At 48.1% G+C, this 22,837-nt stretch overlaps 1 pseudogene; it reads right to left on the reverse strand.

Annotated features, from left to right (window-relative positions):
* LOC147092669 (uncharacterized) overlaps window positions 1-22,837 on the reverse strand; it is a 38,707-nt pseudogene that overhangs the window by 15,658 nt on the left and 212 nt on the right.

Here is a 22,837-nt window from a genome sequence, read left to right on the forward strand (position 1 = left end):
CGTACAACGGGCAGCCGATCCGATACCGCTCGTGTTTCACCACCACCCGAGCCGAATTTCTAGGCCATTATGTTTGAAGGCTTGGTTAAACTCTCGGGCCTAGAAATTCAGTATAGCCACTTTTGGGGCGGTAAAGCCGGGCGGCCACTAAAGTTTGCGCCCGGCGCAAAGTCGCGCCCCCTTCACCGATATTCAGTCGCATCGCCCCAAGAGGTTGCTGCTGCGCAAAAACAGGCAATGCACGACTATCTTTAGGCGCTAAGCCGGCGGTGCTGAGCGATAGCCCCGAGGCTGGGCGCAGCGCAGGTGCGGCGAGTTCTTGATTGACGGCAGACACTCTGGCGCCGGTCAGCTCTTAAAGGGGGAGGGTGGATTTGTTTGCCTGCCACGCCCTGCACACTGCAGCCCTCAACCTAGGCCTGACCACTTCAGCTTCACCTGTGCAATGCCCAGGACTATGGAGAAGGCCAGGGAGAGAGCGCAGCGCTTCAGCGACGGTGACCTGAGGGTGCTGGTTGGCGGAGTGGAGTGCAGGCGCCATGTTTTGTTCCCAGAAGGTGGCAAGAGGCCGCTTCCCAGCGCCTACCGGAAAGCCCGGAGGGAGGTGTCCAACAGGGTGTCTTCCAACAGCGTGGTTGCCAGGACTCCTGTGCAATGCCGGAAGAAGTTCAACGACCTCACTCGGGTTGTCAGGGTGAGTACCCTTTCCAGTGTCCTCCTCATCCCTGCATGTGCACCTCACATTATGGGCAAAGGGACCTGAAAGCCCTAATGGCCAGCCCTCATCCAGCAGCTATGGGACTGGCATGAAAATCAATTGCACATTCAGCACTTTACACACTGTCCAAGCTATTCGACCATGGGAGGCATTGCAGACAAGATCAGGGCTACACACTGTCCAAGCTATTCGACCATGGGAGGCAGTGCAGACAAGATCAGGGCTACACACTGTACTAGCTATTCGACCATGGGAGGCAGTGCAGACAAGATCAGGGCTTCAGACTGTACTTAGAGGCCGTCCTTTCTCTTGCAGGCCAAGGTTGCGCACAACCAGCGCAACCGAACTGAGACCGGGGGAGGCCGTCCTGACCTCAAAGAGCTCTCCGACCTTGACCAGCATGTGGAGCGCATTATGGGAGGCCGGCTGATTGGCCCCGTCGCCAGTGGAGATGCCGGCCCTGTTCTGGGCACCAATGGTAAGGGCATCACCTTTGGACCTCTCTTGTTCCACTTGCGCATCAGATCAGCATCCTTTGCCACTGTCCGACCAATGCGGTGAATGGCACCACTCATGCCTCCCTCGCTGCTGCCCTGTCCTCACTCTAAAGCTACCCTTGTGCCTTCCTGCTTTCAGATGGTGAATCGCCAGGTGAGGAGGCAGGCCCTCAAGCTGCCACTGTCAGCCCTTCAGAAGACGAGGAGGAGGAAGAGGAAGCCGGCCCATCAGTGCCACCCTCAGCCGCGCCAGCCCATGGCGATGTAGGGGACACGTCTTCCCTGGAGGGTAGCTGGGGGGAAGGGTCGGAGGAGAGTGAAACTCCGGCGCCCAGCGGCCTGCAGCAACGCGGGAGAGGTGGGGAAGCTCGGCGGACTTCTCCCCAGAGGGTGAGTGCGGCCTCCAGTACTGCGACGGTGAGCGCAGAGGAGGTGCGCCTCCTAGAGGAAATGGCCATCCAGGCTGAGCGCAGGCACACTGAGCTCATGGCTGCAGTGGCAAGGATGCCTGACTCCATAGAGTCACTGTCAAGGAGTGTGCAGGAATTCGGGGCAGCACAGGCCAGGAGTCTGCAACAATTCAGTGCAGCACAGGCCAGGAGTCTGCAACAAATCAATGCAGCACAGGCCTGGAGTCTGCAGGACATCGCGGCAGCACAGGCCAGGAGTCAGCAGGACTTCGCGGCAGCACAGTCGGCTTCTAGCCAAGTGCTCAGTCGTGCCATCCATTCACTGGCTGGTGTCATTCGGACGCAGACCAGGGCCACACGTGCACTAACTGCTGCCACCCTCGCTGGATCAGCCAGGCATCGCCAGGGCACTCGCTGCGCAGCAGCAGCCCAGCAGTCTGTCCTTCAGCTGTTTGCTGCACATGCTGCAGTGCTGGCCCGTGCGAGTGCCAATGTGTCAGGCGACCAGCGAGCACCTGCGATCTGCCAGGTTGCCACCATTCCTGCAGCCGACACTGCCACTCCGCCATTGCAGCTGCCACGAGCTGCTGGACAGACTGCTGCCACCCAGCCAGAGTTGGAGCAGTCAGCAGCCGGCCACTCCAAGGCCAGAGCTGGTGCAGGCCGTCCCCCAAGGGCATCTGCCGTCTCGCCATCTGCCCCTGAGCAGCCTTCCCCCAGCCTTGCTGCAGCCACTGGGCTCCCATTGAGGAGGAGCAGCAGGGCGGGCAGGGGCCAGGCAAGGATGCGCAAGGCATCGCCCTCGCAGGGCAAAAAGTAGAGGTATGCACAAATGCCTGGTGCTTGTTGTAAGGCTGACAGTGGTGCAGTTGTTTTTGTGTAAGGCCGAGACTGGAGTCTTTCTTTCTTTGTGTAAGGCCGAGACTGGTGTCTTTCTTTCTTTTTGTAAGGCCGAGACTGGTAGTTTTGTGTTTTTGGATGAGGCTTCTCCACATGAGCATGTAATGTGGGAAGGGCAGAGGTTTTCAATAAATTATTGTTGTTAAATTGCAGTGTGCATGGTTTTTTGGTTAAGTCCTGGTTGCCCTGCTCGGCTGAGGGCTTGTGGAGCGGCTACATTCATCTGCTGACATTGGCACAAGCCAATCCCTGAGAGGGGGCCTAGAACTGACATTCAATAAGCCAGCGACGGGCGGCCCTTGCATTTTGTGCCTCCCTCCTGTGCTGGTCCTCCTCCTCCTCCTCCTGCTCCTCCTCCTCAGGTGGTCCTCCAATCTGTGCTGGCAGTGGCTGAGTCCTGCGGATAGCCAGGTTGTGCAGCATGCAGCAAACGACCACGAAATGGGAGACTCGCACTGGCGAATACTGGAGGGCTCCACTGGAACGATCCAGACAGCGGAACCGTTGCTTCAGGACGCCGATTGTTTGTTCGATGATGTTCCTGGTCACTTGATGGCTCTCGTTGTATCCCTCTTCAGCAGGGGTGCTGGGCGCACGGAGCGGTGTCATCAGCCAGGTACACAAATGATAGCCTTTGTCCCCGATAAGCCATCCTCGTGGGTGAGGCTGTGCCTGGAACATGTCTGCCACAGAAGTCTGTCGCAGGATGAAGGCATCGTGGCTGCTGCCTGGAAAGCGGGCATTGCCAGCTAGGATGAGCTGCCTGTGGTCACACCAGCTGGACGTTCAGCGAATGGTAGCCCTTCCGGTTGCGGTAATCCTCGGCATTCTCCAGAGGTGCCTGCAAAGCCACATGCGTGCAGTCAATGGCGCCCTGCACCATGGGGAAGCCCGCGAATGCTGCAAAGCCCATTGCACGCTGTTGCTGCTTGGCAAGGGCCATGGAGAAGGAGATGAACTGACGTCTCCTTTTGAAAAGGACATTGGTCACCTGCTGGATGCAGCAATGCATGGCGAACTGGGAGATGTTGCAATGTCCCCAGTAGCGGATTGGAAGGAGCCGGTGGCATAGAAGTTCAGAGCCACCATCACCTTCACTGCCACCGACAGAGACGCCCTGCTCCTCAGCTGTGGCTGCAGATCACCGCCAAGCAGCTGGCAGATCTCTGTGACCACGTCCCTTCTGAATCGCAGCCTCCGAACACACTGCTCCTCAGACATGTTGAGATAGGAGAACTGCTGGCGGTATACCCTGTGTGGGTAAGGCCTCCTTTGCCGACGCCTGTTGCCCCCTCTCCGTCTAGCCAGGGCTGCCACTCTCTCACGGCGTCTGTGAGCCCTTTGGATGTAATTGAGAAAGCCAGCGTTGACACCCATTGCAGCCCACATAATATGTTGGCAAACAATGAGATGTCAATGAAGGCAAAGACTAGTGGAAAGCTGTGGCCTGAAGCCAGAGGTACCTGTCCGAGTGTTGGGCCAAAGCAGAAAGCTATCTACCTTGGTCTCTCTCCAAAGATCCGTTTTACAAGAAGGTGTGCTGCGAAATGGCAGCCTTTTATATTGCAGGAGGAATGCCCTTTAATTTGCGTCCCCCACGCCCCACATCGGCTGAGCACCGTTGCACTCTAACAGTCGCTAGGGGCGCCAGGCGCACAATGGGGTGTCGCCACTGAAGTTCCGGTTGGGGGCGCACAAAGGGCGTTGAACGAGGAAATGACGTCATGATCTGCGCGCGCAGCTGAGCGCGTGCAAAGACTTTGCGCCGCCGCTAAATCTCGAGTGAAGTTGGGGTGAGGCGCAGTTCACGCTGCGCCCAGGCGCTACCCGCCTAGTGCCCGACATCTACTCCTCCTAAGGCGCTAGCGGCTGGCGCAACCAACTGAATTTCTAGGCCACGGTGTCTAATGAAATCGCAAAACTACAATCCAGGAATAAACTTTCCATGTACAGTCTCAAACTAACTATAACAAATATCTATTAATCTATTAATGTAGCTCAGTCCTCTGTCAAAAACAACAACTAGTTAAGATCAAACTCTAATAAAAATATAGCTAATCCTTAGAGGTGCTGCCTTATTCATTAACTAGTTATATTCAAACCCCTTGTTAGCCAGTTAGTGCCACTAACTACCGATCCTCTAGTTAATGTTCAACCTCTTCATTGTGCGATCACAACTCTGGCGAAGCCCTGGTTCACTCAGATAAGTGTGGATGAGGAATGATGTTCGATCCATCGAGCAGATCAATCCACTGGAACCCACAATCCCATCACCACCTCCAGCTGCTACTTGAACTGTTCAACAGTCTTCCGCCCAACCCGAACCCAGAATATCAATTCGGTGATCAGTCAGCACAAGTATGAAGCATTAACACATGGTCCAAGCTCTGGTCCTTGAATGCTCCGTGCCCTTAAACCTGCTTAAGATAACCCTTGTTTACCACCCCTCGTACCTTGCCTAACTTCACAGGTCCACATCTTAGAGGCGACCTGAGAGTTATATAAAATAATGTACGCCATGTATAGAATGTCTATTCTGAGGTTATTTGAGTTTGAGAGGATGAAGCGGGCCAGGGGACAAGCATTTAAAATACACGAACGTAGGAATAGTCTGGATGCTCGGCTTTCCCAGAGAGCAGTGAGTGTTTGGATTGCGTTGCCAGTTTGTGCGGTATGTGCTGACTCTCTGCATCACTTCAGCAGCGAGCGGGACTGGTGTTGGATGGGCCAGAGATCGCCTCATATTAAATGTGAATGATTTAACTATTAACGTGCGCGTGGCCGCTGTGGACTGGTTTCGATCGCCTGAGCATGTCGGAGAGGATTTTCCCCCGTTATTGGCCCTGTTTCTTTCCTACTATTTTACCGCTCCCAGGAGATCACATGGAGGTAGAAAGCTCTGATGCTACAAGCCTGTGGGAAAAGGATTGCTGGGCCAGCTGGTCTTTTCCTATCTTTATATGTTCCTGCACCGCCATTAAGTTTTAACAGTGTGACTTAACGCTGCACTTTCCTCGTGGCCAAGCTCTCTGACACTGGATCGCGGCCTAGCGGCCTCCCACAATCCCGCTCGCAGGAGTGGAAGGGACCTTTGTACATGAGTGACCCGAAATAAGTTCAATACCCATGGTCAGTCCTGACTGGAGCACTTCACAGCTGCAGCATTAGAGCCTGAAACGTCATGTTGATTCGCCGTTGTAGCTCAGTTCTCTGTTTGTTTGTTTGCTGCTCCACAGTGCTCAGTGTACCGCTCTCCTCAGTCATATCACCATTCGTTAAATGCTCACTGTTTAATCTGTCCTGCACAATCCGAGAGCAGCTTTGTGTTATATGCTTATCAAAGGAAGCCTTGCATTGATAAGGCGCCTTTCAACAGCTCAGGATATCACGAAGCAATTTACAGCCAATTCAGTACTTTTGAGAACAACAAATACTGCACATGCTGGAAATTTGCAATAAAAACAGAAAATGATGGAGATACTCAGCAGGTCAGGCAGCAACTGTGAAGAGAGAAACAGAGTTAACGTTTCAGGTCGATGACCCTTCGTCAGAACTGAGAAAAAACTGGAAAAGGAACAGATTTTTAAGCAAACGTAGGGGCTGGGAAAGGGGGGGGTGGAAAGAACAAAAGGGAAGACCTGTGATAAGATAGAAGGCAGGAGAGGTTAAGAGATATTAAGAGATATTCAAGACAAAAGGAGATAGTAATTGGACAGGGTAAGCTACAAAGGAATGCTCTAGATGAAGTGTAAATTGCGCTGGCAGAATGAAAGACAGCTGCCATGTGGGGGAGAGGAGAACAAGACACAGGCAAAATGTGTCGATAAAATATATATTTGATAGGGGCCGAGGTTATGATCTGAAATTATTTAACTCTATCTTGAGTCCAGAAGGCTGTAAAGTGCCTAATCGAAAGATGAGATGCTGTTCCTCGAGCTTACACTGAGCTTCAGTGGAACAGTGCAAGATGCCGAGGATGGTGAGGTCTGATTGGGAGTGGAGCGGTGAATTAAAGTGACTGAAGCTCGGTGCCCCCATATGGACTGAACGGAGCTGTTCGGCAAAGTGGTCACCCAATCTGCGTTTGCTCAGCCCAAAGTAGAGGAGACTGCATCGTGTGCAGCGAATACAGTATACAAAATTGCAAGAAGTACAAGTAAATTTCTGTTTCACCTGGAAGGGGTGGTGGGGCCCTGGGCAGTGGGAAGGGTGGATGTATAAGGACATGTGTTGCATCTTCTGCGCTTGCATGGGAAGGTGCCGAGCAAAGGGGAACAGGTGTTGGGGATGATAGAGGAGTGGACCAGGGTGTCGCTGTGGGAGCTGTCCCTACCTTATGCTGAAAGGAAAGGTGAGGGGAAGATGTGATTGGTGGTGTGATCACGCTGGATGTGGCGGAAATGACACAAGATGACCTGTTGAATGTGCAGACTGGTGGGAGGACAAGGGAAATCTATCATAGTTCCGGGATGGAGGGGCAGGGGTGAGGGCAGAGGTGCAGGAGATAGAACGGTCAAGGTCAAGGGCCGTGTCAACCACAGTAGAGGGAAATCCGCAGTTGAGCAAATAAGGAAGAAGTGTCAGAAGCACTGGTATGGAAGGTGCCATTGTCAGAGCAGATGCGGCGGAGATGGAAAAACTGTGATGTTGGAATAGAGGTCTTACAGGAAGCGGGGTGGGAAGAGGTGTAGTCCAGGTAGCTGTCGGAGTCAGTGGGCTTGCAGTGATTGTTGGTCAATAGCCTATCCCCAGAGATGTAGACGGAGAAGTTGAGGAAGGAAAGGGAAGAGTCAGACATGGATCATGTGAAGGTGAGGGAAGTCTGGAAATTGGAAGCGAAGTGAATGAAATTACCTTGTTCAGGGCGAGAGCAGGAAACGGCACCGATGCAGTCATCGATGTGCCAGAAAAGGAGGTGAGGCAGGGGACCTGAGTAGGACTGGAACAAAGATTGATCCACATACCCCACGAAAAGGCAGGCATAGCTAGGACCCATGCGGGTTCCCATACTGACACCTTTGATTTGGATGAAGTGAGTGGATACAAAGGAGAAATTGTTCAATCTGAGAACAAGTTCAGCCAGGCAGAGGAGGGCGCTGGTGGATGGGGACTGGTTGGACCTCTGTTCAAGGAATAAGTGGAGTGTAGAGGGATTGTACGTCCATAGTGAAAAGGAGGCAGTTGGGGACAGGAAACTGTTCGGTTGTGGGATCATGGTCCAGGCGGAGTAGGAGCAGGTGTCGGAGAGTTGGCGTTCAGCTTCCGCTAGTTTCCACTTTCCTGGCCCCTACCTTCTCCTTCACTATGGACGTCTTTCATTCTGCCAGCGCAATTTACACTTCATCTAGAGCCTTCCTTTGTTTCTTAACCTGTCCCGTAACCTATCTCCTTTTGCCTTGAATATCTCTTAATGTCTCTTAAACTCTCCTGCCTTCCATTCTATCACATTCATTCCCTTTTGTTCTTTCATCTCCCCATTTCCCAGCCCCTACGCTTGCTTAAAAATCTGTTCCATGTCCTGCTTTTTTCCAATTCTGACAAAAGGACAACGGCCTGAAATGTTAACTCTTTTTCTGTCTTTACAGATGCTGCCTGGCCTGCTGAGTATTTCCAGCATTTTCTGTTTTTATTTCAGTACTTTTGAGGTGCAGTCACAGTTGTAGTGCAATACATGTGGTAGCCAATTTGGGCACATCATACTCCCACAATGTAATATTCAACAGAGAATCTGTTTCAATGTTGTTATTCGTGGATAATTATTGGTGAGGTCGCCGGGGACATTTCCACTGCTCGACTACTCAATAGTACCATGGGGTTTTTTACGTCCACCCAAGAGTTCAGAGAAGGCATCGATTTAACGTCTCGTCGGGATGTCTCCGGCAACCTAGATTGTTTATTCAAATCACCTTCTCATGACTACTTTGATGGGCAGTAACTGGCAACATCATTGAATGAAGTTTAAAAATGTCAACGGTTATGAATAGATTAGATAGGTGGTTGAACCCACGACATCTTCCACATGGGGCAGCAGGCGCATGGGAAAGCCACCTCCTCCAAGTTCCCCCAAGTCACACACGATCCTGACTTAGAAGTATATCGCCGATCCATCATCATCGCTGGGTTAAAATCCTGGAACCTCCTCCCTAACAGCACTGTGGGAGTAACTTCAACACACGGATGGCAGCGGTTCAATAAGGCACCTCAGCACCACATTCTCAAGGGTAATTAGCGATGGGAAATAAATGCTGGCCTTGCCAGCGACGCCCACATTCAATAAACAAATACAACAAGTAAAGTGGGATAAAGTGATATGGGAACCCGGTGGGCACATGTAATTAGGAGCTATTTATCAACTTTATGGAATGGTTGGGCCTATTGCATGTTGTAACTTCTATGCAATTCTGACTTAGGAGATCCAGTTTTTTGGGGGGCACTTGTTGCTCACTTTCAATTAGCAATTTGGTTCCCTCAAACATTCTTTGAACTTGAGCTATCACAGCTATCAAGGGGAACACAGGGAACACGAATAAGGACACTTAGGAGAGAGTAAGCACGAGGAACAAGTGAAACCAAAATAATAGAAAAAAATAATTGCAGAGAAAAGGACAGAGAAAAAAATATAGAAAGCAAGAAAATAGAACTCAGGAAACTAAGGTCATTTAAATTTAAGACTGACTGTTTGAATAATGTTAGAGTAGGTTTGCCACCACTAATGTAAGCCTAGAGTCACCACCAACAATGTTAGAGTAGGGTCACCTCAAGTCATGTTAGAGTAGGGTCACCACCAATAATGTTAGCGTAGGGTCACCACAATTAATGTTAGAGTAGAGTCAACAATAATAATGTTAGAGTAGATTCACCACCAGTAATGTTAGTGTGGGATCACCAATACAAATGTTAGAGAAGAGTCACCACCAGCAATGTTAGAGTAGGGTCACCAACAATAATGTTACAGGAGAGTCACCACCAATAATGTTAGAGTAGGGTCACTACCAGATATGTTAGAGTACAGTCACCACCAATAATGTTAGTACAGGTTAACCAAAATTAATGTTAGGATAGAGTCAGCACCAGCAATGTTGAGTAGGGTCACCAGCAGAAATGTTAGTGTAGAGTCACCACCAATAATGTTAGAGTAGATTCACCACCAGCAATGTTAGTGTAGGGTCACCAACAGTAAGGTTACAGTAGAGTCACCACCAATAATGTTAGAGTAGAGTCACCACCAGTAATGTTAGAGTAGAGTATCCACCATTAACGTTAGAGTAGGGTCACCATCAGTAATGTTAGAATAGAGTCATCACCAGTAATGTTAGAATAGAGTCACCACCATTAATGTTAGAGTAGGGTCACCACCATTATTGTTAGAGTAGAGTCACCACCAGTAATTTTAGAGTAGACTCACCACCAGTGATGTTAGATTCGGGTCACCACCATTAATGTTAGAGTAGAGTCACCACCAGTAATGTTTGAGTAGGTTCACCACCAGTAATGTTAGAGTAGAGACACCACCAGTAATGTTAGAGTAGAGTCACCACCAGTAATGTTAGCGTAGAGATACCACCAGTAATGTTCGGGTTGGGTCACCAACAGTAATGTTATAGTAGGATCACCAACAGTAATGTTATAGTAGGATCACTACCAGTAATGTTATGGTAGAGTCACCATCAGCAATGTTAGAGCAGAGTATCCACCATTAATCTTAGATTATAGACTGCAGCAGTAATGTTAGAGTAGGGTCACTACAAATAATGTTAGAGTAGGGTCACCACCAGTAATGTTAGAGTAAAGTCACCGTCAGCAACGTTAGAGTAGAGTATCCACCATTAATCTTCGATTAATGTTAGAGTAGGGTCACTACAAATAATGTTAGATTAGCGTCACCACCAGTAATGTTAGAGTAGAGTCACCACCAGTAATGTTAGAGTAGGTACACCACCAGCAATACTGCAGTAGGGTCACCACGAGTAATGTTAGGGTATCGTCACCTCCATTCATGTTAGAGAAGAGTCACCACCAGCAATCTTAGAGTAGGATCACCACCAGTACGGTTAGAGTAGGATCACCACCAGCAATCTTAGAGTAGGATCACCAACAGTACGGTTAGAGTAGGATCACCACCAGTTATGTTGGAATACAGTCACCACCAATAATGTTAGTGTAGGTTCACCACAATTAATGTTAGAGTAGAGTCACCACCAGTAATTTTGAGTAGGGTCAGCACCAGGAATATAAGTGAAGGGTCACCAACAGTAATGTTAGTGTAGTGTATGTACCTTTAAGAGAGAACTACTTTTACAACTCCTGTATACAGTAGTACCGGCAGTGACCACACCTGTATATAAGCCTTGAGCATGCCTCTGTACTGTCAGTCTTGAGACTACCTTACTCCAGTAAACACCTGTTGATTGTTAAGTTACAACCTCCGTGTAGTTATTGGAAAACATCATACTTTAAGAATCACGGATTCAACAGTGGCGACGAGGTCGATTCGAATCAACCTGCAACTCTGCATTTCACGTCAAGGATCCGCTCCGGGAGGGTGGTGGAAGCATGTTGAGGCCAGAAGCACGAGCGTCGACCACGAGCAACCGCCCAGTCATCCGGCAGAGAGTGAACGTCGCAGGGGAGGCTGTTGAGAGCCGGGCTTGGTTCCCCAGCCACGATGATCCAGCAACAGACTGGCAACAGGTACAGCACAGACCCTTCCTGGACAGCGGCGGCAGGAGCCGACCGATGGCAGAGAAAAAGCCGAGCAGCGTCGACGGGATAAGAGAGAGGGTGAAGCGCACAGGGCACAGCCGGGTGTTGAAAACCGAGCAGCATCAAGGAAAAACAAAACAGAGAGAGAGAGGGTAAAGCAGCAGCCGGGTTCAGGACCGAGCGATGGCAACGGGAAAGGCACACAGGAGAATGCGAAGAGCACAGCCAGGGCTCAAGGGCTGAACCACGTCCGCAGGGAGAAGAAGGGAGAGCACGGGAGACGCCATTGAGCCGCGGAGAAGAAGGGAGAGCATGGGAGATTCCATTTTAGAAGCCGCAGCGGAGAAGAAGCGCGAGCGCGGGAAGAAAGGAAAGCACGGGAGATGCCATTTTAGACAGTTAAATCAAACTCAGGGATGCCGAAGAGTGGCAGTATCATTGCGTTCGGCAATGAAGTCGAAGATTGGGCGACATATGTGGAACGCATTGAGGTGTACTGCAGGGCGAATGAAGTGGCAGATGCTAAGAAAGCACTGGTTTTGTTAAATTCCATGGATGCAAAAACTAATGGCTTACTGCAAAACCTAATAACCACAGAGAAGCCAGTGGATAAGAATTTCGAAAACATAGTGGAAATCCTACAGGACCACTTAAACCCCACACCGCTGCTGATAGCAGAAAGATTTAAGTTCCACAAAAGGAACCAGCATAAAGACGAAAGTAATGCTGAGTACTTAACGGAACTGCGCAAGCTATCGAAACACTGCCAGTTTGGAGTGGGACTAGCAGCTACGTTAAGGGACAAGTTTGTGTGTGGGCTTCAAAGTGAAGGAACCCAGAAACGGCTTCTATCAGAAAAGGATCTTACGCTGGACAAGGCTTTCAGCATGGCAGTATCACACGAAGCAGCCGCACGGGGTGCTGCAGAGATACAATGGAGACCACAAGAATATGCACCAATGAAATGTCATATGGAGCAGGGAAGTGTTATCGCTGCAGCAGAACAACACACGACCAGAAGGATTGTTGGTTCAAGGGCCAAGTGTGCAGACAGTGTGGAAAAGCAGGACACATAGCAAGAGTCTGCAGGTCAGGGAAGAAAACCAGCAGCAAGAAATCTCCACAGGAGAAGTACAAAAAGGTACATAAGGTGATGGACAGTAGTTCAGACGAACAGAAAAGTGATACAGACTCCGGAAGCAAGGAGCTGGGTTGTCTGAAACTACATAAGGTAATCAAAATGGAGGATCACCAGACTATCTGGGTCACACTCAAGATAGACGGAGTCCAAGTGAAAATGGAATTGGACACTGGATCAGCCCTAACAGTCATAAACCAAAGGGACTACAAGCGGCTATTTTCACATATACCCTTGAAAGCTACAGAGATTGTCTTGAAGACGTACACGGGGCAAAAAGTCGACCCCAAAGGAAAAATAAGGGTGAAAGTGTTATACAAAGGCCAGGAAATACCTAAAATGGACCTATATGTATTGCCACATGGAGGACCACCACTGTTAGGACGTGAATGGATCCGGAAGATACAATTAGATTGGCATTCCATACAGGCACTGAAGGTTGAGGACAAAAAGGATGACGACGTCACACCTGGCCGACTGTCAAAAAATGCTAACTGACGCACAAGAAGTGTTCCAGGAGGGACTCAGAACACTAAAAGGCATAACAGCAACGATTAAAATAGAGGAAAAGGCAAGCCCAAAGTTTTTTAAGGCCAGACCGGTGCCTTATGCGATCCGACCAGCCGACGAAGCAGAGCTGGAAGGGTTGGAACATTCAGGAGTACTGTCGAAAGTAGACTGGAGCGAGTGGGCTACACCCATCGTTCCTGTAATGAAGAGGTAGTTGAGTAATACGCCTGTGGAACCAAAGAAAGTCCGCATCTGTGGGGATTTTAAGGTGACAGTGAACCCAGTCCTTCACACGTAACAATATCCGCTTCCACAGATTGAGGATATTTTCGCCTCGCTATCTGGAGATAATCGCTTCACCAAAATTAATCTGGCCCAGGCATACTTGCAAATGGAGGTAGAAGAAGCCTCGAAACAATACCTCACGATCAACACTCATAAAGGTCTCTACCAATACAACCGGCTGGTGTTTGGGGTAGCATCTGCTCTGGCTATTTGGCAAAGGGCAATGGATCAAGTCCTGCAAGGGATTCCAGGGACCCAGGCCTAGAAATTCAGTGCCCTTAGCACCGATTTTGCGGCGCTAGAGGGCCTAGCGCTGCAATTGGTGCCGGTTCCTAAATTGCCTGGGGCCCTTCCGCGGCGGTAGACCGGTAGCGCTGCGCCGGCACCGATGACGTCATCGGTGTGAGCAGCGTCCCGGTTGCCGTGGTAACCCGGCCCCAAGTAAAAATTCAGTTGCGACCGCCTCGCCAGTGGCAGCCGCAACTAAGACTCCGGCAAACGAGTGTTGCCGGAGTCTGCGCCAGCGCTTTAAGGAGGCGCGGTGGCCGGCCGCTTTCCCGCCAGCCGCCTGCCCGCAGCTCCCTCCCCGGACTTCTCTCTCTCCCCCCCCGCTCCCCCCCGGAACAGATGCAAGCCCGGCACTTGTCTGAGGTGCCGGGATCATTTTTGAAGAGATTTGCGTGGGCCGCGGCCGGTTGCAGGCAGCTCCTCCTTAACGGAAGGAGGAGGCCTGCACTTCCCGAGCCTGCCGCACCGCAGCGGGCGCCGCAGCGCCGGAATAGCGCCGCAATGCGGCGCGTTGCGCCAGTTTTCAGGCGCTAAAACCCTTCAGTAGCGCCGGCAGCCGTTTGGGCGCGGCGCTACTGAATTTTTGGCACGCGCAAAGGGACTTAGCGCCGGCGCTAACTTCCGGTGCTAAAGCCCTGGCGCAGCGCAAACTCAATTTCTAGGCCCCAGTGTTATTTGGACGACATCCTGGTCACGGGCGAAACTAATAGTGATCACCTCGCCAACCTGGAGAAGGTGCTCACTAGGTTAAAGGAATATGGGCTATGAGCTAATCGCCACAAGTGCGAGTTTTTCCAGAAGCAGATCTCGTATTGTGGCCACGTTATTGATGAAGAGCCATTACATAAGTCCCCTGAAAAGATTGAGGCAGTAGTCAAGGCTCCAGCATCGGAAAATGTGTCACAACTGAGGTCGTTCCTCGGGCTGGTGAACTACTACCATAAGTTCTTACCAAATTTGTCTACAGTATTACACCCACTGAACACCCTACTGCAAACGGGGGTACCATGGAAGTGGAATGATAAATGTAAACGAGCTTTCCAGAAGTGCAAAGAATTGATCACATCAAAAGAGGTGTTGGCCCATTTCAACCCAGCACTACCAATTCGGTTGGCATGTGATGCATCACCCTATGGTATTGGAGCGGTGCTGTTGCACAAATTCCCAGATGGGTTGGGGAGGCAAGTAACCGTTGCGTCTCGGTCACTAACCTCAGCCGAGCGTAACTACACCCAGATTGACAGGGATGCCCTCAGCCTAGTATGGGGAGTAAATTAATTCAACCACTATCTGCATGGGCAGAAGTTCACCTTGCTGACTGACCACCAACCACTTGTCTCCATCTTTAATCCAAAGAAGGGCGCTCTGGTGATGACTGCACAACGGTTACAAAGATTGTCCCGTTTTCTAGGGGTGAACCAATATGAAATAAAATATAAAGGCACGAAACAGCATGGAAATGCTGATGGGCTATCACGCCTGCCACTGCCTACTGTGGAGGAAGCACCAGCAGTGGACTCGATCGAGATATTTTATTCGTCAATAATTGAACGATTGCCAGTAACTAACGCGGATATAGAGAAGGAGACCCGCAATGATCCAACACTGTCTCGGGTATATGATTTGATGGTGAGGGGATGGCCAACACATGGCGACTCACTGTTGCCAGCATTCTCATCCAGAAGAGAACAGCTCTCAGTATGCCAGGGGACAGTGATGTGTGGATCCTGAGTGGTAATTCCACCCAAGTTAAGGGAAAGAGTGCTCAATGAGCTTCATGAAGGTCATCTGGGAGGGGTGAAAATGATAAGCCTTGCTAGGGCTTATGTGTGGTGGCCGGGGATTGATCAACAAATCGAGGACCTAACCAAGAGCTGCTCAGGATGCCAGAAGGTCCAAAATGCACCACCACATGCCCCTCTACACCCATGGGAGTGGCCCTCCTCTCCATGGCAAAGGGTGCATATTGATTTTGCTGGTCCATTCATGGACTCAATGGTCTTAATAGCAGTGGATGTGCACTCGAAATGGCCTGAGGTGATAAAAATATCCTCAACCACTACAGAGAAAATGATTGCAGTCCTACGGACCATATTTGCCAGGAACGGCCTGCCAGAGCAGATTTGCTCTGATAATGGACCACAGTTTGTGCCCGAAGAGTTTCGGAAATTTATGAGAAGGAATGGGGTAAGGCATTACACATCCGCCCCGTATCATCCAGCCACAAATGGATTGGCTGAGAGGTTCGTACAAACCTTTAAAAAGGCGATAAAGGCCATGTGCAATGATGAAATTCCACTACAGCATAAGGTGGACAATTTCTTGTTAGCCTACAGAAATGCGACACATGCAGTTACCAATCAGACCCCGGCCATGATGTTCTTTAACCGAATGTTGAGATCTCGTCTGGATTTGCTCAGACCAACTGCGCGAAGAAATGTTGAGGATAAACAACTCCAGCACATCAATGAGAAGCCAACAAGGAGCTTCAATGTAGGACAACCAGTCTTGGCCCGTGACTACCGAACAGAGAAATGGCAACCCGGAACGATATGCAAACGGCAGGGGCCATTAATGTACACAGTGGATGTCAGGGAGAACATTGTGAGATGCCACGTCGACCAGATCTTAGCGTCACAGGAACGAGTCAACCCCATGTCTCGCGTACCTGGGGATGAAACCGACATACCGGTAGCATCTACCTCAGAAACAGTAGCAGTGGAAACTGATGAACTAACCGACGAATTGCCTCCGCACCAAGAACAAGAACCTCAGGAAAGGCGCTATCCAGAAAGGATCAGGAAGCTGCCCCAAAAACTAAATCTATAAATGGACTATTTCTGTTTAATGTGCATGTTAAAGTGTTAATTGTTATATGAACATTATGGGTACTGCTAGTGTAAAAGGGGAGGAATTGTAGTGTATGTACCTTTAAGAGAGAACTACTTTTACAGCTCCTGTATACTGTAGTATCGGCAGTGACCACACCTGAATATAAGCCTTGAGCATGCCTCTGCACTGTCAGTCTTGAGACTACCCTACTCCAGTAAACAGCTGTTGATTGTTAAGTTACAGCCTCCGTGTAGTTATTGGAAAACATCATACTTTAAGAATCACGGATTCAACAGTTAGAGAAAAGTCAACACCAGTATTGTTAGCGAAGGTTCACCACCAGTAATACTGGTGTAGGGTCACCTCGATAAATGTTACAGTAGGGTCACCAGCAATAATGTTACATTAGAGTCACCACCAGTAATGTTATAGTAGATTCATCACCAGTAATGTTAGAGTGGATACACCACAAGATATTGGAGAGTAGGGTCACCACCAGGAATGTTAGAGAAGCATCCCCACCAGTAATGTTAGAGTAGAGTCACAACCAGTAAGGTTAGAATAGAGTCTCCACCAGCAATTCTTGAGTAGGTTCACCACCAGTAATGCTTGAGTAGGTTCACCACCAGTAAAGTTAGAGTAGAGACACCACCAATAATATTAGCGTAGAGTCACCACTAGTAATGTTCGGGTTGGGTCACCAACAGTAATGTTAGAGTAGGATCACCGCCAGTAATGTTAGAGTAGGGTCACTGACAGCAATGTTAGAGCAGAGTATCCACCATTAATCTTAGATTACAGTCTGCAGCAGTAATGTTAGAGTAGGGGCACTACAAATAATGTTAGAGTAGTGTCACCAACAGTAATGTTAGAGTAGGTACACCACCAGCAATACTGGAGTAGAGGCACCACGAGTAATGTTAGGGTTGGGTCACATCCATTCATGTTATAGTAGGGTCACCACCAGTACTGTTAGAGTAGAGTCACCACCAGTAATACTGGAGTAGAGGCACCACGAGTAATGTTAGTGTAGGGTCACCCCCATTAAATTTAGAGTAGGATCACAACCAGTAATGTTAGAGTATGGTCATCAACAGTGATGTTAGCGTATGGTCACCACCATTAATGTTAGGTTAGGGTCACTACCAGTAATGTTGGAGTAGGATCACCAACAGCAATGTTATCGTAGAGGCACCACCAGTAATGTTCCAGCAGGTTCACCACCAGCAATACTGGAGCCGAGTCACCATGAGTAATGTTAGTGTAGGGACACCTCCATTCGTGTTAGAGTAGGGTCACCACCAGCAATACTGGAGTTGAGGCACCACGAGTAATGTTAGTGTAGGGTCACCACCATTAACTTAAGAGTAGGTTCACAACCAGTAATGTTAGAGGAGTGTCACCAAGATAATGTTACAGTAGAGTCACACCATTAATGTCAAAGTAGGGTCACCATCATTTATACTGGAGTAGAGTCACCACGAGTAAAGATAGCATAGATTCACCTCCATTCTTGTTAGAGTAGCATCAACAGCAGTAATGTTAGAGAAGGGTTACAACAGTAATGTTAGAGTAGTGTCACCACCAGTAATGTTAGAGTGGAGTCACCACCAGTAATACTAGAATAGAGTCACCACCAGTAATGTTAGATTAGAGTCACCACCAGTAATGTTAGATTAGAGTCACCACCAGTAATGTTAAATTAGAGTCCCTACCAGTAATGGTAGTGTAGAGTAACCACCAGCAATGTTAGAGCTGGTAAACCAGTAGAAATTGTAGAGTAGAATCACCACCAGTAATGTTAGAGTAGTGTCACCACCAATAATGTTAGAGTAGGGTCAGCACTAGTAATGTTAGAGTATGGTCACCACCAGTAATGTTAGAGTAGGGTCACCAACAGTACTGTTAAAGTAGGGTCACCACCAGTAATAATGGAGTGGATTCAGCTCGAGTAATGTTAAAGTAGGGTCACCTCCATTCATGTTAGTGTAGGGTCACCACCAGTAATGTTAGAGTAGTGTCAGCTCCATTATTGTTAGTGTGGAGACACCACCAGTAATGTTAGAGTAGGGTCACCACCATTAATGTTAGATTAGAGTCACCGCCAATAATGTTATAGTATATTTACCACCAGTAATGATAGAGCAGATACACCACCAGCAATTGTAGAGTAGGCTCATCACCAGTAACGTTAGGGAAGAGCCACCACCAGTAATGTTAGAGTAGGGTCACCATCAGTAACGTTAGAGTAGAGTCACCAGCAGTAAAGTTATAGTCGGGTCACCACCTGCAATGTTACAGTAGGGTCACCAACAGTAATGTTAGAATAGGGTCACCACCAGTAATGTTAGAGTAGGTACACCACCAGCAATACTGGAGTAGGGTCACCACGAGTAATGTTAGGGTAGCGTCACCTCCATTCATGTTAGAGTAGGGTCACCACCAGTACTGTTAGAGTAGGCTCACCAGCAGCAATACTGGAGTAGAGGCACCATGAATAATATTAGTATAGGGTCACCCCCATTAATTTTAGAGTAGGGTCAGAACCAGTAATGTTAGAGTATGGTCACGGAGCGCAATGCTAGATTAGTTCCATTACCAGTAATGTTAGAGTAAGATCACTAACAATAATATTAGAGTAGAGACGCCATCAGCAATGTTAGAGTAGGGTCACTACCAGTAAAATTACAGTAGGTTCCTCACCAGCAATACTGGAGTAGAGTCACCACGAGTAATGTTAGGGCAGGTTCACATGCAGCAATGTTAGTGTAGGGTCAGCACCAGTAATGTTAGAGTAGAGACACCTCAGCAATGTTAGAGTAGGGTCACCAGCAATAAAGTTAGAGTAGAGTCACCACCAATAATGTTAGAGTAGGGTCACCACCATTAATGTTAGAGTAGGGTCACCACCAGTTATGTTAGAATACAGTCACCACCAATAATGTTAGTGTAGGTTCACCACAATTAATGTTAGAGTAGAGTCACCACCAGTAATTTTGAGTAGGGTCAGCACCAGGAATATAAGTGAAGGGTCACCAACAGTAATGTTAGAGAAAAGTCAACACCAGTATTGTTAGCGTAGGTTCAGCACAAGTAATACTGGAGTAGAGTCACCTCGAGTAATGTTACAGTAGGGTCACCAGCAATAATGTTACATTAGAGTCACCACCAATAATGTTATAGTAGATTCATCACCAGTAATGTTAGTGTGGATACACCACAAGATATTGTAGAGTAGGGTCACCACCAGTAATGTTAGAGAAGCGTCCTCACCATTAATGTTAGAATAGAGTCACAACCAGTAAGGTTAGAATAGAGTCACCACCATTAATTCTTGAATAGGTTCACCACCAGTAATGCTTGAGTAGGTTCACCACCAGTAAAGTTAGAGTAGAGACACCACCAGTCATATTAGCGTAGAGTCACCACCAGTAATGTTCGGGTTGGGTCACCAACAGTAATGTTAGAGTAGGATCACCGCCAATAATGTTAGAGTAGGGTCACTGACAGCAATGTTAGAGCAGAGTATCCACCATTAATCTTAGATTACAGTCTGCAGCAGTAATGTTAGAGTAGGGGCACCACAAATAATGTTAGAGTAGGGTCACCAACAGTAATGTAAGAGTAGTCACCACTAGCAATACTGGAGTAGAGGCACCACGAGTAATGTTAGGGTTGGGTCACATCCATTCATGTTAGAGTAGGGTCACCACCAGTAATACTGGAGTAGAGGCACCAGGAGTGATGTTAGTGTAGGGTCACCCCCATTTATTTTAGAGTAGGATCACAACCAGTAGTGTTGGAGTAGGATCACCAACAGCATTATTAGTGTAGAGACCCCACCAGTAATGTTCCAGTAGGTTCACCACCAGCAATACTGGAGCCGAGTCACCACGAGTAATGTTTGTGTAGGGACACCTCCATTCGTGTTAGAGTAGGGTCACCACCAGCAATACTGGAGCTGAGGCACCACGAGTAATGTTAGTGTAGGGTCACCACCATTAATTTAAGAGTAGGGCCACAACCAGTAATGTTAGAGGAGTGTCACCAAGATAATGTTACAGTAGAGTCACACCATTAATGTCAAAGTAGGGTCACCATCATTTATACTGGAGTAGAGTCACCACGAGTAAAGTTAGCGTAGATTCACCTCCATTCTTGTTAGAGTAGCATCAACACCAGTAATGTTAGAGTGGAGTCACCACCAGTAATGCTAGAGTAGAGTCACCACCAGTAATGTTAGATTAGAGTCACCACCAGTAATGTTAAATTATTGTCCCCACCAGTAATGGTAGTGTAGAGTAACCACCAGCAATGTTAGAGCTGGTAAACCAGCAGAAATTGTAGAGTAGAATCACCACCAGTAATGTTAGAGTAGGGTCAGCACTAGTCATGTTAGAGTATGGTCACCACCGGTTATGTTAGTGTAGGGTCACCAACAGTACTGTTAAAGTAGGGTCACCACCAGTAATAATGGAGTAGAGTCAGCTTGAGTAATGTTAAAGTAGGGTCACCTCCATTCATGTTAGTGTAGGGTCACCACCAGTAATGTTAGAGTAGGGTCACCACCAGTAATGTTAGATTAGAGTCACCGCTAATAATGTTATAGTATTTTTACCACCAGTAATGATAGAGCAGATATACCACCAGCAATTGTAGAGTAGGCTCATCACCAGTAATGTTAGGGAAGAGCCACCACCAGTAATGTTAGAGTAGGGTCACCATCAGTAATGATAGAGTAGAGTCACCAGCAGTAAAATAATAGTAGGGTCACCGCCTGCAATGTTACAGTAGGGTCACCAACAGTAATGTTAGAGTAGCGTCACCACCAGTAATACTGGAGTAGAGTCACCTCGAGTAATGTTAAAGTAAGGTCACCTCCATTCATGTTAGAGTAGGGTCACCACCAGTAATGTTAGATTAGAATCACCACCGATAATGTTATAGTAGATGTACTACCAGTAATGTTATAGCAGGTACTCCATCAGAAATTGTAGAGTAGGTTAATCACCAGTAATGTTAGAGAAGTGTCACCACCAGTGTCAGATTCGAATTTGGAGAAAACCCAGACGCCAACGGAATTGAGGACAAGTTCAGAGTTTATTAAAACAGCTAAGAGATACTTGTGCACAAGGGAGAGCCACACAGCTTCCTTAGGGTAGTGGTGCACTCTCGAGGGACAAATAGCGGATCATTCAAGTTATACAATTCTATAAGCAATGCCCACCTACTACAGAATGGGGGCGTACACGTACAAACAGTGTCACAACAGTTAATCTTTATTGGTTTATGTGGTTAGTCACTCAACTGTCGGGCCCACTCCTTGAATTAGTGTACCCTCTGACCATGCCAGTCACCGATATTATTTGTTTCATCCTACTCCACACATGCCTGCTGTTATCACTTCCCCGTTGTCGGCATAGTTTACAGTTTGAGAAAACATGTTTTATCCTTATCTGTCGAACAAGCAGGATGGCTACAAGGCCGCAGTGATTCATGTATCCTGTGACTGGTACAACGTTGGTTGTTAATTGTACCCTCATCTCCTGGGAGGACAGGCCGTGTTTAGACAATGGCTCGACTGAGGCTGTGAACACACACATTCCAAAGTTTGATTAGTGAAGTGGCGTCTTGCAGTCTGCAAATGTGCTTCACTCAGCTAAACCTACACTGGGTAAATAGCGGGTTAACATATTCAAGTATCCCAGAATTCATTGAAAACAAGCTGCACCTTTCAGTCACACCTTCCAACCCCCGGAAAGGACCCTTGAGGCGGGGTTGGAGAGTGTGCTCTCTAAGCTATTATATTGTGATAAGCTGGTGGGTTTATAGTATGTCAGAAACGCATATAGGTTTTCCCAGATCAAATAGCACGAATGTTGAAGGTTTTCCTGTAACCACCAGCCCCTCAAATTGTTCGATACTTCCACCCCCCCCCCCAGGCCTTTGGCTATTCTAGGTAGGCCACACATTTGTTGCATATGGTCTGGTGTGAATCCTGTCTGGGTGGCCACCCGTCGAGGCACCAGATATGCATCAGATGAGTAAAATTAACATTTAGGCATTCCCCGATTCATTATACGATTGCTTCATTATTCACACACTTGATTTTCCAACAATATGTTAAAACCATCATCTGAAATGCTTGGAGTAGGAGCAGTACAAGAATTAACAGTTTTAACCACTTGTTTTAAAATTTGTTTCACCCGAGTCCATTTACATTTCCTGCATGTCATACATAACAAGGTCAGGACAATTACTAACTGCACCACGACTAATACATGTGAAATCAGTCGGATCTATGGATGGATCTGTATATTTAGTCCCCGTCCCAAATGCCATCCACCCATATGGTCACCTTCATCGCGTCGATGTCTTTCTTCAAATCCGTGTTCCGTTGTTGCAGAATACAGTACACCTTTTGTTTGAGAGCTGTATCTCCTTCCACAACTGCCTCAGCTGTTCGGGCAGTGGGGGTATAGGATACCCAAAGGTGTTGATGTGGTTCTATAATCCATACTTGATGTCTTCAGACACTGAACAAGAGGTAATATTA

This window comes from Somniosus microcephalus, unplaced genomic scaffold (assembly GCF_052327205.1).
Source record: "Somniosus microcephalus isolate GS21.2 unplaced genomic scaffold, FLI_Smic_1.0 unresolved_chr2, whole genome shotgun sequence".
In the NCBI taxonomy this organism is placed as follows: Eukaryota; Metazoa; Chordata; class Chondrichthyes; order Squaliformes; family Somniosidae; genus Somniosus; species Somniosus microcephalus.